At 40.8% G+C, this 18,733-nt stretch overlaps 1 protein-coding gene and 1 long non-coding RNA gene across 46 annotated transcripts in view; one reads left to right on the top strand and one right to left on the bottom strand.

Annotated features, from left to right (window-relative positions):
- SETD4 (SET domain containing 4) overlaps nt 1-18,733 on the bottom strand; it is a 472,148-nt gene that overhangs the window by 135,223 nt on the left and 318,192 nt on the right. For 35 of the 45 annotated variants that reach the window (XR_014245464.1, XR_014245465.1, XR_014245488.1 and 32 more), the window contains one exon: nt 1,029-5,064. The exons of 4 other annotated variants lie outside the window; for them this stretch is intronic. The gene's annotated coding sequence lies outside the window, so the exon portion shown is untranslated. The remainder of the gene's footprint in view (nt 1-1,028; nt 5,065-18,733) is intronic. 6 more of the 45 variants (XR_014245508.1, XR_014245473.1, XR_014245510.1 and 3 more) reach the window with 4 other exon arrangements.
- LOC309630195 lies at nt 5,057-18,241 on the top strand. Its single transcript, XR_014245521.1, has 2 exons — nt 5,057-6,441; nt 7,539-18,241. It is a non-coding gene; the product is annotated as an uncharacterized lncRNA (long non-coding RNA).

The following is an 18,733-nucleotide window of genomic DNA, read 5'->3' as shown; positions in this document are numbered from 1 at the left end:
CAAGCACCAGGGATGGGGTAACAATATCAGATTGAAAGTCTTAATTATACACTTTGCATTCTCCAAATTCTAGGAATCAGATTCCTTGTTCCATAGATCCTCATCCCAGTCCATTTGCCAATCAATTTTTGGGAGAGATCTGGCACAGGAAGCGGTGGAACAGTGATGCGCTGCCCAGGTGTCCTTCTTAGCAAGTTTGCACAATATCCTGGAATCCTTGCCAGGGAGTTTGATCTTGGGAGAGTACTCCCAAATCTTTAAACTCTCCCTTATCCAACCTTATATTCCAGGCTCCACGACCCAGAACCCTCAGAACCAGACCCATGTATATTCCCCGGGTCTTGCTGGTCCATGCTGCCTAAGTCTTGCAGCTATTTTCCTCAATTATCTGGTTTAGCACATCCCCAGCTGGGGTGTGCCAGGATGAAACCTATTTATAGACCTAGGGATCAGGAGGGGAGGGGGCTCAGGTTATCTTGCAGGGGCGAGGTCTCTGCACTGCCTCCAAGCATAAGGGAAGTGCTAGCTCTTCATAGGAGGGATAGGCTACTTCTGTAGACTCAGGGGGTGCAGGGGAATCTGGAGATTCAAGACTTTCGAGAGATCAAAAAGGTGCAAAATTTCAGAAGCCACTCACTCCCTGCACTTTCATGGACCTAAGAGTGCATACCTCCTTAAACTGCACCCTGGATGCTTCCTTTTCCTCTTCCTAGTCTCTGTCCTGCATCCAGACGTGAAGGTCTCACTCCTTCTCAACCAGGACCCTGACCTTGGCAGAGCAGACCGGCCTTGCTTAGAGTTTAAGCTTCTTTAGCAAGGACCCCAGGAGGCTGTGCAAACTAGCTACTAAGATGGCACCTCAAAGCATGGAAAAAGTAATGACCAACTTACTGAGTTCAAATGCCAGAATTCCTGGGATCAAACGGCTCCTCTGGGTGAGCAGGCTGGAGAGGACAGATCATGGAAGACCAGGAAACCCACCAGAAAACCCATGTTCAATGGGAAAGCCTAGATGATAGGCCACTTACAAAACAACAGGATGAGCTGGTGATGGGTCACTAGCAGCACTTGGGAAGTTCAGAGTAGTTCCTCTTCTTTAGGCCAGGGTTGATAACAGGAGAGGCTGCTAGAGAAATAGTCTAACCAGACCAATGGGGATGATAAGACCCTAAACAGGAGAGACTAGGAAGCAGAGCATAACCATGTTTAACCATCAAAAGCCAGGTGGATGCAGGTATTGTAATGACTAGCAAGGCATCCCTAGGGCAAAAGAGACGAGCAGCTGGCAAGGGCGCTGCTCACCTTGTGCCTGTAAAAGAACCAAGGATGCATGACAAGGAGACTAAAGGGAGTTGCCCCCATTAAGGGTCATGGTCCTTTTCATAGTTTCCAGACCTGAGCCAGTTTTCAGACAATAACTCATTGATTAAAGAGAAGATGGAGCCCCCAGGACAGACCCTGTAACATATGGCAAATGAACATGGTTATGATGCCCCCAGTCTTGACCCAAAGGGACCTCAGCCATTTACTCAGGTAACTGTACACTGGGCAAGAGAAACACTCAAATATGTCTAGGAATATTGCACACAAGGTCTCAGCTTACACTGATAGCTGGAGAACTGAAGCATTATCATGACTCTTCTGTGAAAATGCGAGCATATGGGGCCCAGGAATAATGGCATCTGACCAACATGCAACCGAGAGGGTATCCACCAGTTCTACAGACCCACCTGGCAATGATTTACCTCATCTTCAAAAGTACAATTGGGATAGACATATTGGTAGTCAGAGCAACCAACTTACATTGAGTTCTTGACCTATGGGATAAGAATGATCATAGTGGGGAAAGCCAAGTGGAAACTTCTGAAACTGCCACCTCCCACCCTGCCCAAATATAATATTAAATCAAAAAATATATAACACATACCAGGGGAGGAGAGTAGAAATTATTTTCACCCTCAGTGATCTAAAGGATACAGAGGTAGTGGCCCCCTTCCCGTCTCCTCTTAATTCATCAGTCTGACCCCTGAAGGAACCAGATAGATCCTGGAGGATGACAGCAGACTACTCAAACTCAACTAAGTAGGAGCCCCAGGTGCTGCTGTCACACCAGACGTGGTGTCTTTGTTGGGGAGATTAATAGGTCTCAGGTACATGCTATGTAGCCATGGATTTGATGAAGTGAAGGTGTTCCTCTTTAACTCTATCAGAAAAGAAAATCAGAAACTGTTTGCATTCAAATTGAAAGAACAAAAATATGCCTTTACCGTTTTGCCCAAGGCCTATGTTAGCTCTTCTGCCCTCTGTCGTAATGCAGTCTGAAGAGATCTGGACATCTGGGCATCCCACAGAACATCACATCTATTGCATAATTCTAGTCTGGCCAGATGGACAAGAAGTACCTAGTACACTGGAGGCCTTAGTAAGACACATGTGCTCCAGGGGGTGAGAGATAAACCCTATGAAGATTCAGGACTTGCTATATCAGTAAAATATTAGGGGTCTGGGACATCCCATCCAAAGTAAAGGACAAAAATATTGCATCTTGTATCTCTCACTACAAAGAAGGAAGCCCAAATGTGACATCAAGGACAGACTTATGATGGTCTCCACTAGCAATGATCGCTCTGCCATGAGTAGAAGAAGTGATACCAACAATGCTAGGTTTTCTGTATACATAAATATTCATTGAGACTCTCAAAGGGTTATGGGCAACAAAAGTGAACAAAAAACCATAAAATTTGATTAAATTTACTTAGCGACTTAAAACAACAGCCATTTATTTAGCTCATGATTCCTTAGGTTAACAGTTTAGGCTGGGCTCAGTTGGATGGCTCCTCTGATTTTGCCTGCGCTCATCATGCATGTGTGCTTAGCTGCCGAGACAGCCAGGGACTGGCTAGTTTGGGATGGTCTCTGCTGAAACATCCTACCTTGGTTCCATGTGGTTGTTCATCCTCCAACAGACTACTCTGGTCTTATTCACAGGGAATCTGGACAAGGATCAAAGAAAGAACAGCCATGGATGAGCTCTTGTGCTAAGCTTCGAAATGTCACACCTCACTTCTGCTGTGTTCTATTTGTTAAAGCAAGTCACAGGGCAGCCCAGATTCGAAGGTAAGGAAACTGACTCTGACTCTACCCCTTGATGGGAGAGTTTCAAAGTCATATTACAGTGAACATGGATACAGGGAAAAGCAAAGGACGATGGCCCTTTTCTACCAGTCTGCTAGTTTCTGTATGAACTGACATTTGTTGGGGCTCCCAAAGAATAAAAGCTCCTGAAAGAGCGATGGAAGCAGGAGCCTGATCAAACTTCTAGGCCAGTCATTTCAATGCCTGAATCAGAAAAATCCTAAACAAGTCTGATGTCCCTCTTTTAAAAACACGGCAGGAGCACAAAGCCCTGACCTTTGCTTCTCTTCTCTCTGAACTCATTCCACCCTCTGAAATGACTTCTCTGTGCCTCTTGTCCTCTTTAGAGTCAATTTAGAAATGACTCCTTCAGAACAGAGCAAATTGGTAAACACTCTAACAGGGGTGGACAATTTATTCAAGCAAAACAGGAATGAATTCCTGTCATCTACCAGGCACCCTCCTGCATGATTTTATCACAGCCTTTGTTTCAAAAGAGAAGAAAAACAAGTGGTCTGACACAGAAACTGCACTAAAATGCTAGTAAGTCTGCACTCACAAGAAACAAAAAGAAAGAAAGGAGAAAATCCTAAAAATGTTGAGGTAGGGAGCCAAATGTACCATATGTTCTTGGGAATCTGATCTTGACCATGAATTTCACAGATGGCTGTCAGAGTGAGCTAGGTGGTGAGGGGAATGAAGTGATAAGAAGGGTTTCATCAGAGAATAGCCATGTACGACCTCTCCCTTTTCTCCTTTGAAAAGGGGTATTTGATGAAACAAAGCACAATTTCCTAAATCCCAAACCTATTTTTATTTCTATTTGCAAAATCATTTTCTCTGCTCTTTAACGTTTCCTGGTTCTCTTTTTTCTCCCCCTTTTTTCTTTTCTCTCCTCCGTTAAGGAGCAGGGGATTTCAAGCTTTGCTTCCTTGTCAAGTCGAAAGGCCAAAGAATCAGAAGTTGTGGGCCTTTTGGTTTCTCTCTATTTCAGGATATGATGAGGTCACATAGATTTGCAAGGTAGAGAGGTGCTCTATTATCTAATCATGGCTCCAAGAACAGGAATTTGGAAGGAAAAAAGGAAGTAATTAGGCTTCTCCCTCTTAAAATGCCTTTAAAATGTGGATTTAAGAAAACATGTACTCCAGAGTCAAACAGAATGAGGAGAAAGAGCTTCTTAGATTTCAAAACACAGTGGGCTTGGAGCTTGAAGAGAATTTAAAGGGACTAGAGCTATAAACAAGTCTGATCCCCTAAATTAACCAGATCCCAGCCTGAGCTCAAGAAGACATTGCCCACAAGAGCCACCATGCGAAGGACAATTTTTGAATGCAATCAATAAGATGCTCTAAATTGAACTTGCCTTTATGAGCTTTTGTATTCAAACAGACCAAAAGAAAAAAAAAAAAAATGGGAGGCAGTTTAGCATGGTATTAAGTGCTTAGACCCATACCAGATTGCCTGGGTTTGGGTCCCAGCTTTACCAGTGTCATGAGTTGAATTGTGCCCACTCCCTGCCTCCCAGAATTCCTAGGTTGCAGTCCTAAGCCCCCAGCACCTCAGAATGTCACCTAATTTGGAGATCGGGTCTTTACAGAGGTAAACAAGTTAAAATGAGGTCGCTAGGGTGGGCCTCAACACAATATGACTAGTATCAAGGAGAAATGTGGACACACAGACATACATACAGGGAAAACGCCTGGTGAAGATGAAGGCAGAGATCTGGGTGATGATTCCACAAGCCCAGGAACACCAAAGATGGCCAGCAAACCACCAGACACTCAGAGAGAGGCCTGGATCAGACTCTCCCTCACAGCCTCAGAAGGAACCAACTGACTTGATCTTGAAATTCTGGCCTCCAGAGTTGTGAGACAATCCACTTCTGTTGTTTCAGCCGCTCAGCTGTGGTTCTTTGTCACAGTAGCCCTATATACAAATGAATACACCCAGTTTTCACGTATCTGTTGATACCGAGCAGGACCCTGTGGGGCTCCTGGGCACAAAAGCCTTTCTGTGTCCACCATTTCTTGATTACAGGAAATAGGCTTCATTCAGCCTCCATGACCTTCCCTGAGTTCCAACCGGCAGGTTCAAGCAGTTGCTAATCAGGGAAGGGAGGGGATGTGAGACAAGGGAGGAACAGTTCAAAGAAACAAAATATAGTGCAGCCTTAGGGCTGAGTCCTGGTTCCCCATCATGGGATACACACAATATCTTTGAGTCGTTTTGCAGATACTGAAACCCCCATCAGGTGGAAAAAGTTAATGGTATGCTGCCCACAAGCACGTAGACCCCAGACCGGCTGGAACCAGATGGTTGATGGTGCTGACTCCCAATTACCTCACCACCAACCAATCAGAAGAATATCAATGAGCTGATCACGCCCTCTTTGCACAATTACTATAATACTCCTCACGACTCCCTCCAGGTCGGGAAACACAGTTTTGAGGGCGTAAGCCCGCTGCGGCCCCCTTTGCCTGACGAAGCAATAAAGCTATTCTTTTCTACTTCACCCAAAACTCTGTCTCTGAGATTTATTTAGGTGTCAGGGTACAGAAGCGGGATTCGGCTTCACTGTGACTCTGGGCACAGCTCCAGGCACATGTGGATAATAGTAACAGGGTCCAATGCAGATGTTGTTAGAAGGATTAAATGAATTAGTATGTGCAAGTGCTTCAAATAGAAGTTGACACAAAGGAAGCTATATATGCGTATTTGTTAAAGAGATTAAAAAAAAAATCCACATCTACGCCAGTCATTTTAGGAATTATTAGTTAATTTGTCTGACTTTGCAGCCAGGTGGTATTAGAGGGGTTTTTTAAAAAATCCTTTAGAAAGTCTAAAGGCCATTACTTATTCCAAGTACGGCCAACAAACTGTTATAATTAGAGCTATGTTGTTTTCTTCATTTTTCTTTCAATAGTGTGATCTGGCACTACCGAGGGCCATTAGGTTTCTAATAAATTATTAATCTGGGAGTTAATAATTCATGTTAAATGGTGCTATAAGCCACTTTCTCTGGCAAATGTGAGCAAAGGTCATAACTTTTTAACAGCAAAGGTGAAACCTTTTCTAAGTTTCTTTTTCCATGCTCTATCATGGAAATATTAAGATATGGAAGGCAAATTTTAACCAGAGCTGAGAAAGCAAGATAATTCCAAGGGTAAAAGGTCTAGACCTTCAGTTGTATTTTGTGGACCAGTACTATCTCCACAGCCCCGAAGGAAGGAGAGAAAAGCTCCAGAGAACTCAGAGGTATGCCAGCCCCATGAGAGCCTTCCCAGGAAGGACACGGCAACTCAGGTTTGTGGATCTTTGACAAGACGACATATAATAATTATATGTTGATTCGTTGTTGATAAAAAAAAGTTTTCAGAAAATAACAAGGCATTTGAGATAGTAACTCACCAGTGAGATTTTTTTTATAACAAATAATAATTCTTCTAAATTACAAGGCACGGCTTTAAGTATAGCAAGCACAGAACCCTAAGCAAATCCCGCTCACCATTGACATCTTTGATTTTAATTAATGTATTTAAGCTCTGCCTTTTTTTTTTTTCCAGAAAGAGTTTGAGGTTATTCCTGATTGCAGACCACAGAAGGCAAGAAATTAAAGGCTCCTTACCTCAATAAATTTGCATTTACTGTCCAACTCATTGATTCATCCTTGGGTCTAGGAAGCAATCACTGGTGACCCAGATGTTCTGAGTGTTTTCTACCTTTTTTAGCCCCGGTAATTACTTGTAAACTTCATGTCAAGCCACAGACTGGTGTAATGAAATAATATTTGCCCATTTGGAGAATAAAATTCTTCTTAGTAGCTTTTTTTCAGTTTTGATTAAAAAATGTCAAATATGGAAAGAATGATGTCTGAAGACTCAGGATAAAACTTAAATGGAAACCACTAGTTTAAAGAGTTTCAGGGCTAAAAGTCAAGTCTTCTAGCTCTTGTTTTTCTAAAGAAAATTTGAATAGCATATGCTTTTCATTGCGCTCCTTCGCAGTCATTTACATATTCGGGAAATGTATATTTGGCAACAGGTCCTATTTTTAGGAGTCCTTGAAACTTGCCCTTTGAAAATGTTTTCATTTCTGGCACATATGTGTGTTTTCAGCAGAATAAAAATACAAAGCAAAAAAGAAAAATATGTACAAAAAGGAATGATTTTTCCAGCCCCATGGAGCATAATAAGAAAGCAATCATTCAGTTGTGACTTTAAAAATGGATTCATGCCTGGATTTTCCAAGTATTTCCTTCTAAATGACCATTTCTCTACAGAACTGAACTAATGTAAAGAGACAGGTTGTTCCAGTGCCAGAACTGAACAAGCAAAAAGGATGGAGGTTGTATTTTTATAGGAGGAACTTGACCAAATAATACCCTCTCTGTTTCCCCGCAGCCCCTTGGGTTGATGCAGAAGAAGGTGCCATATGCCCATTGTGTGGCTTGGAGCACGTTTTCCTGGCCTGACTCTTGATCACCATCAGACTATTATTTGCAGTCAGTAACAAAGATTCATCCTTGTGTCCATCAAGCAACAAGGAGAAGCTTTGTCACTTAGTGTAATTAATAGCTACACTTCACATGGGAAGATGGAAGAAGAATGCCCTTCTCACGTAGATTTGTGTGGATTCAGAACGGGCTTCGTGGAACCTTGCTGCCTTTTGACCATTTAAAAGGTCAGAACTCCAACAGAGGTAGTAAGATGGTCAGCCAAGGGTTCCTTTCTGTGGTTTGCTTCTGTTTTCAAGAGCAATAAAGTAAGGCTAACCTTTTAGTGCTTAAAACTGTTCAGTCTTATTTAAAACATACTTGTGGAAACTAAACAGGCACACACCTAAATGCAACCTTGGACTAGTTGCTGTATTGAAGGAAAAAAACATTATAAAGGATATATTATTTGGATAAAATTGGAATATGGATGGCATATTAAATAAATGTATGATACTGATGTTAAATTTACTGAAGTTGATAAGTGGTCTGTGGTTATGGAAGAGAATAATTATCCTTGTTCTTAAGAAATATACACTGAAGTATTTAAGGATGACAAGTCACGATATATGTAACTTACTTACAAATGTTCAGAAAAAATACTTTGTGTGTCTGCGTATATGTATACGTATAGAAAGAGAGTACAAATGAGAAAGCAAATGGAGTAAAATGTTCACAACAGGTGAATCTAGGTAAAGAATATTTGTTGTTCTTTGAAAATATTCTTGTTGCAGTTTTCCTGGAAGTTTGAAATTATTTCCAAACAGAAACTTTAAATGTATATATATAAATATATGTATATCTTATGGTTTGAAATTATGTTTTAAAGACGACTTGGAGAATGGAGAGACAAAAGCAAAGAAGAATTAAGAAATTAATTTCCTAGAAAATACTTCTCTTCAAGATGGGAAGATGACAACTTCTTTCCATCTTCAGAGACGCATCAACACTTTAAATGTGCTTCTGCCCACCAGGCTCATTCTATTCTCTCCAGTCCTCCTCATCAGTTAATAGCCTTCAAAAGGATTCGGGTTGGTGCAAAAGTATCTACAAACAAAAAGTATCAGAATGAGCATCTTGGTGCAAATGGTGCACAGCATCATCTTGGCACTGAAGACTTTCCTTCCACTGATGAAATATCCACTGAATCAGGCAAATGCGGTTCATTGAAGTTCAGTGTTGTAAAACTTTTAACACCTTTGAAATAGATGGCTATGTTCCAGACGAAGGTACTAAACAATGTTTTATAATGATAATAATAATAATAATAATTATAATTAGTATCATCCTATTCTAAGCTTTTAAAATGTATTAACTCATTTATTCCTCATAATCCTATAGGAGAGGTATTATACTTATTTCCAATTTACAAGTGAAGAAACAAAAGCCCAGAGAGACTACATAACCTGCCCAGGGTAACACAGCTGGTAAATTGCCAAATTTGAACCCTAGTGGTGTGAGTCCATAGCCTACATTCGTAATGACAACACTAGACTTCTCAACTACCCTCTCCTAGCACTCAGACATCAGTCTTTACCTGCTAGCCAGTAGAAACAGTTCTAATGATCCTAATCGATTGGTTAGGATGTCACTATGATGTCACACTGTCTTTGTTCAAAATCCCATCCCTCCCTATAGGGGAGGGTGGGGGGGAGACGCAAGAGGGAGGAGATATGGGGATATACGTATATGTATAGATGATTCACTTTGTTATAAAGCAGAAATTAACACACCATTGTAAAGCAATTATACTCCAATAAAGATGTTAAGTAAATAAATAAATAATAAAATCCCATCACCTGAGTTTCACAAAGCAAACCTCTACTGAAAAGCCAAATTTCCTCTATGGCCGCAATTAAGTTTCTAAGGCCAAGCTCATTGTGTATTGAGATCACCACTTCCAAATAAACTAGAAAGATTAAATAACTAATTGCTTCTCCATGAACTCTTCAACAATTTTCTCATAACCCAAAATGATCTCTCCCCTCGAAACCCGTTGTGAATCATTAGGTGGCATCCAGTTCCATAACAAGAGGTAATGTATCAGTTCCATGTGCATAATCCCTGAGTGACTTAATCTAAGGTTTGTTTTGTTAGTTTGGCTAGTACTTCACATGGGTTTGCATCAAGAAACCTATTTTCCCCTCTCAAGAAGCATGAGATCCGTGGTAGCCTTTCTTTTCTCTTTTAATCTTATTTTTTTTTTTTTGAAGTATAGTTGATTTACAATGTTTCAGGTGTACAGCAGAGTGATTCAGTTAGAGATAGATGATGCTAGATAGATAGATAGATAGGTAGATAGATAGAGAAATATATACATATATATTCCTTTTCAGATTCTTTTCCATTATAGGTTATTACAAGATATTGAATATAGTTCCCTATGCTATACAGTAGGTCCTTGTTGTTTGTCTATTTTATATATAGTAGTGTGTATCTGCTAAGCCCAAATTCTCAATTCATCCTTCCCCTCTGCTTTCCCCCTTGGTAACCATATGTTTGTTTTCTATGTCTGTGAGTCTATTTCTGTTTTATAAATAAGTTCATCTGTATCTTATTTTAGATTCCACATATAAGTGATATCATATGACATTTGTCTTTCTCTGTCTGACTTACTTCACTCAGTATGATAATCTCTAGGTCCATCCATGTTGCTGCAAATAGCATTATTTCATTCTTTTTTATGCCTGAGTAATATTCCATTATACACATACTGCATCTTCTTTATCCATCCATCTGTCAATGGACATTTAGGGTGCTTCCATAATGGTAGTCCTTCTTGAAATAAACAACCACTTACTTCAGGTAATAGTATTGATAGTACTTGCCATAGTAGTAGTACTAGTCACGGTAGTGGTGACATTTCACTGAGGATGAGGCACAGTTCTGTACTTTGCCACATCCTTATGATGTAAGTACTATGAGTTTCCCATTTTAAAGATGAGGAAGTTGAGGCACAGAACAAGGAGGGCATCCTGGCCATTGGAAAGTCAGATTTGGCAACCACCTTGTATTGGTCAGACAGTCTAACCACTATAGCAAACAATCCTAAATCTCAGCAGCTTAATCTAATAAAGGTTTATGTCCCACTCGTCTGATCACAGTCTGATCAGGCAGTTAGCAGCAGCCTTCCACAAGGTGACTCAGAGACCCTGGCCCCTTTCTCCTGGCGATTCCACCATCCTCTGGTCCTCGGAGTCCTCCTTGGACCAGGTCTAGCCGGTGGAGAATGAAGAGGCATGGAATGTGGTCTCCTGTGTGACCAGGAGAAAAATGAGCCCCTTGGTGAACACTTGGCATGTTGTCAGAAAGGTCACAGAAGCCTGGGTTAGATTGGAGCAAAGAAGAGAGAAGAATTTTGGTCCCTCCCCACCTATCCAGCATGGCATGCTTCACTTCCTCCTTCACCTTGCCCCACACAGAGAACCTACAATCACACACATCTTCTGGGGTCAGGAAATCACATTGTGATTCCTTGTGCTTTCAAGAGCAATCAATCCTGAGTCTTCTGGGCCAGGGTCTCCCTCAACAACTAAACAAAAGAAGCAGTGTCCGGTGATGGCCAGAGGCTCGAGAACTTTCTCTGACTCACCTGAACTTTGGCCTGAAATAAGCAAAGCCCTAGGATACTGACACGGGCTTGACCTGGGCATAGCATTGTTTCTGAGTGCTTAGACTGGGCTCTCACTCTGGTCCCCACCACACCTTCTTTGTTATGTCACAAAACTTTCATGAATTTATGTCAGGCAAATCGGGGCTTAGCTGACTACAGTCACAGGCATCCAGGAAGAGCAGTGGTAAGAAGACAGAGGTGCTTGTCCATGGTTGACAAGCCCCCTCCTTGCTATTCAGTGATGTCCTATTTATTCTGAATATTTTATTTCATCTGTCAGTCTCTTTAGATATCCCTTTTTAATTATGTATAGTAGGGATATTTCTTATCAAACATCAGATTCTAGACATTCATAACTTTCATGGGCCCAGAAGATAAAACTTAATGTTGCCTCAAAAATACCTCTCAAAGATCTTGACTTTGCCAAATTTTATTGTTTCAGAGATCATGTATACAGTAATGCCACTACTCAAAGACATCTTTAATGTAGCATCATAAATCCAATGTCTCTTTAGAACATGTGAGTCAGCATAATTTTTTCCTAACAAGTTGGTATCTCAATGTCTTTATCCTCTGCTGGTGTCAAAACTCCAGGGAAAATACAGTGTTTAAGAAACACTACAGTGTTCACTGAAAATATATAGCACAAAAATTTTCAAGACAAAATACAGAAATAATCATTCTTCCCTCCTCTTTCTTCCTACCCTTTACCCTTTCTTCTTCTAAGAGCTTTCAAATAAAAATTCAGAGAGGAGGAAACTTCCCAAATAAAACAAAACAAGCAAAGCCAATTAGACATAGTATCTAATTCTGTATATCCGTATAAAACAATGTTTCTGCATTAAAAACATTTTAGAAATTATGAAAAGTTGTAAAAATGAAATTAAAACCACTCATAATTCCATTAACCAGAAATGATCTTTTTTCTAAATTGGAATTAAATAGTATAAACAGTATATTCTACCTTTTTCCCTTTAGATAGTGTAAGCATATTCCCATTGATTTAGTGTACTTTGAAAACACGACTTTTCACAGTTACATGTCTGTTATGTGGTTGATAATAACATTGGCTTATTGCTGGAAATATAAGTCTTCATAATGTATTGTTATTATAAATAACACTATGATGAACATCTTAAGGTACCACTTGGTTGTTGATAATCCTTTACAACAACATGAACCATGGGCCTCTTCTCAGCTACTATGTGGATATGGATTGCTGATTTTCTGACTTGGACTGCTGAGAAAATGTTCCTGAGTGGCTAAGACACTTTTCTAAGGAAAATATGACAAAGCTTATTTTCAGTTATCCATGATAATGGAGGAAAGGGAGATGAAAACCCCAATTTCATGGACCTTCTGTTGGTCCTGAAAATGCATGAGAACGGATCCAGAGAATTCCTAGACACCATGGGTGGCATTGAGGGACTATTTTTATAATAACTAATTTGGTTCACTTTCTTTTGTGACAGTCGGAAACTTGGCCAATGAATCCTTTTGCTCCCTCTCTCCTCATTTGAGAGATTAGTCAATGTCATAGTCTACATAAAGAGAGATTATTTTTCTTTATACAAGTCACAAACATGGGAGGTGGAAATACACGAGAGATAGAAATGCAATTAATTTTGTCCGGGCCCTGAAAGTCGTTCATGAAATTGCCAAGCTGAGGGAAAAGACAAAGAGACTGTCGGGTGAGAAACCAAAATTGAGAGCCAGGAGACTTAGATGGTGGGGTAAGGGGAAGCAAGGGGGTGGGGGGTGGCACTGACAGCCAGTGGGTCAACAGAACCTGAGCCAGAGGTCAATGGCCTATGGGGGTCAATGGGGGAGGGGGGGTGCTCTTTTTGTCCACAGTTCAGTGAACTTGCTGATTAGAAGAACAACTTAAGACTTTCATAAGCGCTGTGACCAAATCCCTACGGAAAAGTGTCTACGACAGCCCGAGCAAAGCCTGCAATGAATTGTTGGACGTAATTAAAGGTTCATGTCCCATACTGGTGGCAGAGGGTGAAGGAAGTTGACTTACAGAAACTAAGTCTTTTCCAACCCACAAGTCTCAGAACTCGCTCAGATTTGGGAAAATTCCATGAGCAAAAGGCAGACGCACATTTACCACGACTCCCTCCATCTTGTGAAAAATTGCATTTTCCTGAGAACCCAATGTGCTTCTCCAGATGACACGTGTCCTCCCAACCAGAATCTAGGGAAAACTCTGGGAGGAGAAGGGCGGAGAGGCTTTAAAAACGCCTAGACACACGCTGAGTCACCAAGGGCTCTTCCAATGTCAGTGAGGGCCACCCCTGGGCAGAAGAAGACTCCCTTTCAGGCTGCAGCCCTGGAGACGACAGGGGTTGGGGGTGTGAAGAGGAGGAAGGGGCCGGGGAGCTCAGAGGCTCAAGTAGCAGCCTGCTCTTGGCAGGGGCGGCTGCTAATTTTCTTTGGCTGGCTCTGACTACCTGTCTGAAAGCGCTGCAATGCAGGAAGGAAATTTTTCAAAAGATTAAACTATTATTGTTTCCTGTGTGGCTCTCTTCGCTGGTGTATGAAAAAAAGCTTTAAGGGCACTTGAAAAGAGATTTGTCTGAATAGCATGGCTGTTGTGATTCATCTCCCCCTCCAGTGGGGATTTGGCCAATTTCCTCAGGAAAGTGGTTGATTAGGACCCATGGATTTATCCATGGCCTAAATATAAGATGTCATAAAGGTGATTAATGGTGAGCTCCCCATCAGAGGGAGTTAAGAGTTTATAAAAGCTATTTTTAACGGTCTGAAAGGGGAAAAAGAACCTCATTTGTAACGTTGCCAACGTGTTTCAAGAGTTAAAAACTTCTTTGTGGCCCCGGATAATTCATGCTACCCACTGTTAAAGGTCGTTGTATTTTCTGATTTTACAAGTTTGTTTGAAAAATTCATTCAGCATGTTTTGCTGTTTATAGAAAAGCACATGAGGAAAGGAAAATAAAATGTATTTCCCCCCCGACTAGTGACCGCTGCTCCCGTAACACTTAAGTACAATAAAGTTGTTTGTTTTTTCCACCCTGCCTTGCTGTTTATGTCCCACCATACAAATAGCAATTGATGGAGGATATTCTGAGACAGTTTTTCAGAGCCCAAGTGAAACTAGCCTGGGGTTCCCAAGTCAGGGGAAATCAGAGTTGTTCAGAAATCAGATGATGGCACTGATGGCCACTGGCAGTGTCTAGCGTGGCTCAATGATGTCACGTTAACCAGAGATGCTCCAAAATGTGAATTCACTGTCCTGACAGTTCCACAAGGCAAGGTCCCTCCTCCAGTCACAAAGCAACCAGCTTTATTTAAAGGAACATAGATGATCTGCCTTCCTATAAAGCAGCTACCAAATTCTCTGAAACTGGCAATCAACCACTGGCCAAATCATGCAGTAAAGCACTAAAAAATATTTACTGAAAATAAAAGTTGCCAATGTTGGCTACATATTTGGGCCTTTTATGGAAACATGAAGTCACGGGTGCATTTGCTAATGTGTATAGGGCGGGTGGGATAAGGGGAGTGGAGTGTAATTGTTGAAATACAATCAATTGCTATGAACTATTTTAGTGCTTTCTGGGATCCTTGCATCATTTTGTAAGTTGACCATAATCCACATGGGAAACCTGATGTAGTACAAGGTGTTCTTTAATTCCTTATTTTGTTTAGCAAACATCTAATGTGGCAGGAACACCGACTGCTACTCAGTGCTAGAGAGGAAAATATGACTAAGGGCTCAATGAGCTCCTGAGTGAGCCTGGCAGATAAAGAAGCTTCTTACAAGAGTGAGATAAGTGATTTGATAATGTATATACAGACTCTCAGCCTGAGTCAGGGAGAGGTGAAAGTTTTTCTCCCAGAGTGCTAGAAGTAGAGATAATAATAGCTATCACAGCTAACTAGAAGCTTCTGTTGAAGGGCACAACCCAGAAGTTGAAGGAACGGCTCTCTTTGGGTCCTGTTGTCCTGAACTTACTCTGGTTACCACACCCAACTGCAGTGAAGACACAATATTATAAGCAATTAAATGTAAATTATAAGCAGTTTTTTAAAATTGAAGTATAGTTGATTTACAATTTATAATATGTAAATATTTATAACAAAGTGCAATCAATTTTCATAGCAATACAATATGTATAGGGTTTGTTCAAAAAGTCGTAGAGAATTTAAATGCAAGAGGAGCCAGAGGAGATGAGATCATCTTCAAGTCTTCAGACTCAAGGAAAGATGGCAGGAGTGAGGAAGATCCCTCAGCACTGGCTTTAGCTGCTGCTATGGCTGCGTCCTCAGCCGTGTTAGCTCTTCCAGCAGTAGGCTGTATCCCATCCATCTCTGTGTCTCCAGTGCCTAGTATAGCTCATTCCCTGTCATTTATTGACTCCTGATTAACGTTGAAGAGACGGGAAGAACATTTTAGTTGGGTTTTAAATAATGGATAAGATGTACAAAGCCCTATCACCAAAGGGCCATTTGACCTTGGCCTCACAACCACAGGGTCTCAAATTTGGACTTTCAAGATACATATATGACATATAGAGATGACACACAAGGTTGAAAGATGATGACATTCATCACACAACTTTGATCTCATGTTGCGTTATCAGGCTACCCCCCTGTGGTACACAGTGAATTAGTTTTTATAAAACTTATAAATATCTTGTGCCTAACACAAACATACAGCATTGTGGGCTTTGTGTTTGGGTTATAAAGAACTTGTTTGTTAAAATGTAAAGTTAGGTATTCTGGAATATTTGCAATGCTGTTTCGGCCTTTCTTCCCCTTGTTGTTGTTGTTTTTGTTTTGTTTTGTTTTGTTTTTTCACTTAGGGTCTCAAAAAACTTGATGTATCCTGAGCCTCTCTCAATCTTTAAAACTCCAGGAACAGATATTCTAAGGTTGCCCACTCCAAACTATACTCTTCAGTGCAAGTTCCCTGAACATCCCATCTTTTTTTTTCCATTTAGATTTGGTAACTGGTCTTCAACCAGTTTCCCAGGGTAAAGTCATGGGATTCCGGTAATTTCCTGGCCCTTTCCATCCTTCAAAACTGTTACTTTAAGGGCCAATAGTCTTTCCTGACCTGGGTTCTCAGGATATGCAGACCCTGGTTTCCAGCTAAGTCCAATCATTCATAGTAAGCAGGTAAACAAGGAAAGAAAGTGAGGATGGATATAGTCCTCCAACCCTGAGAATACCTGTTTAGACATTACTGCTTTTTGAGGCATCTACCATACCCTCCATTCAAAGTTTATAAGTACACACATAACTAGACCCAAATTCCAAATCTCTTACAAAGGACTTCAGTGCAAGCAATCACTAAGTGGGTTTTCTAAAAATATGTGATTTCCATATTCCATGCCAACACCCCAGGGTTCATCCTAATAAGAAATATTCATAAAAACAGCCCAAGAAAAAACAGAGCTGGAGGAATCAGGCTCCCTGACTTCAGAATATACTACAAAGCTACAGTAATCAAGACAGTATGGTACTGGCACAAATACAGAAATATAGATCAATGGAACAGGATAGAAAGCCCAGAGATAAACTCACGCACATATGGTCATCTTATTTTTGATAAAGGAGGCAAGAATATACAACGGAGAAAAGACGGCCTCTTCAATAAGTGGTGCTGGGAAAACTGGAGAGCTACATGTAAAAGAATAAGATTAGAACACTCCCTAACACCATACACAAAAATAAACTCAAAATGGATTAAAGACCTAAATGTAAGGCCAGACACTATAAAACTCTTAGAGGAAAACATAGGCAGAACATTCTATGACATAAATCACAGCAAGATCCTTTTTGACTCACCTCTTAGAGAAATGGAAATAAAAACAAAAATAAACAAATGGGACCTAATGAAACTTCAAAGATTTTACACAGCAAAGGAAACCATAAACAAGACAAAAAGACAACCCTCAGAATGGGAGAAAATATTTGCAAATGAAGCAACTTACATAGGATTAATCTCCAAAATTTACAAGCAGCTCATGCAGCTCAATATCAAAAAAACAAACAACCCAATCCAAAATGGGCAGAAGACCTAAATAGACATTTCTCCAAAGCAAATATACAGATTGCCAACAAACACATGAAAGGATGCTCAACATCACTAATCATTAGAGAAATGCAAATCAAAACTACAATGACGTATCACCTCACACCAGTCAGAATGGCCATCATTAAAAATCTAGAAACAATAAATGCTGGAGAGGGTGTGGAGAAAAGGGAACCCTCTTGCACTGTTGGTGGGAATGTAAATTGATACAGCCACTATGGAGAACAGTATGGAGGTTCCTTAAAAAAGTAAAATTAGAACTACCATACAACCCAGCAATCCCACTACTGGGCATATACCCTGAGAAAACCATAATTCAAACAGAGTCATGTACCACAATGTTCATTGCAGCTCTATTTACAATAACCAGGACATGGAAGCAACCTAAGTGTCCAATGACAGATGAATGGATAAAGAAGATGTGGCACATATATACAATGGAATATTACTCAGCCATAAAAAGAAACGAAATTGAGTTATTTGTAGTGAGGTGGATGGACCTAGAGTCTGTCATACAGAGTGAAGTAAGTCAGAAAGAGAAAAACAAATACCATATGCTAACACATATATATGGAATCTAAAAAGGTTCTGAAGAACCTAGGGGCAGGACGGGAATAAAGATGCAGACCTACTAGAGAATGGACTTGAGGACACGGGGAAGGGGAAAGGGAAGCTGGGACGAAGTGAGAGAGTGGCATGGACATATATACACTACCAAATGTAAAACCGATAACTAGTGGGAAGCAGCCACATAGCACAGGGAGATCAGCTTGGTGCTTTGTGACCACCTAGAGGGGTGGGATAGGGAGGGTAGTAGGGAGACGCAAGATGGAGGAGATATGGGGATATATATATAGGTGATTCACTTTGTTATAAAGCAGAAACTAATACACCATTGTAAAGCAATTATACTCCAATAAAGACGTTAAAATTAATTAATTAATTAATTTAAAAGAAGAAAAAACAGCGCAAGAGGGGAAACACTTAACACAAACAATGACCCTTTCCTGAGACTGAGTGTCAACCACATAGAGCAGTGATATTGGAATGAGAAACAGATTTTGTGAAACGGTGTTTCGGGACTTAGTCTGGGCTCTCTTCCCTTCCCCATCTACCATTTTCCTCTACGTGACAACATCTAAGTCCGTGACTTCCACGAACAACTACTGAGATGCTGGGATGACTTCCGGATCTTAAACTCCAGCTTCCACCTCTCTCCTAAGCCACAGACTCATATATGCCTCTGCCTGTTAGGGATGGACACAGTTATCTCAACCTCAGGTAGTCAAACTCCGTCTATACCAATCTGTGGTTATCAGCTCATGTGATCCTGCTTGTCCTCCAGATTCCCTGTGTTGGTTAAGGGCACTAGCACCTTCCTCCATGCCCAAGCTAAACATCTAAGCATCACCCAGCCTCATAT

This window comes from Balaenoptera borealis (assembly GCF_965194805.1).
Source record: "Balaenoptera borealis genome assembly, chromosome: 5".
NCBI lineage: Eukaryota > Metazoa > Chordata > Mammalia > Artiodactyla > Balaenopteridae > Balaenoptera > Balaenoptera borealis.
Note: the sequence above shows the minus strand (reverse complement) of the source record. Positions and strands in the feature narration are given on the sequence as shown.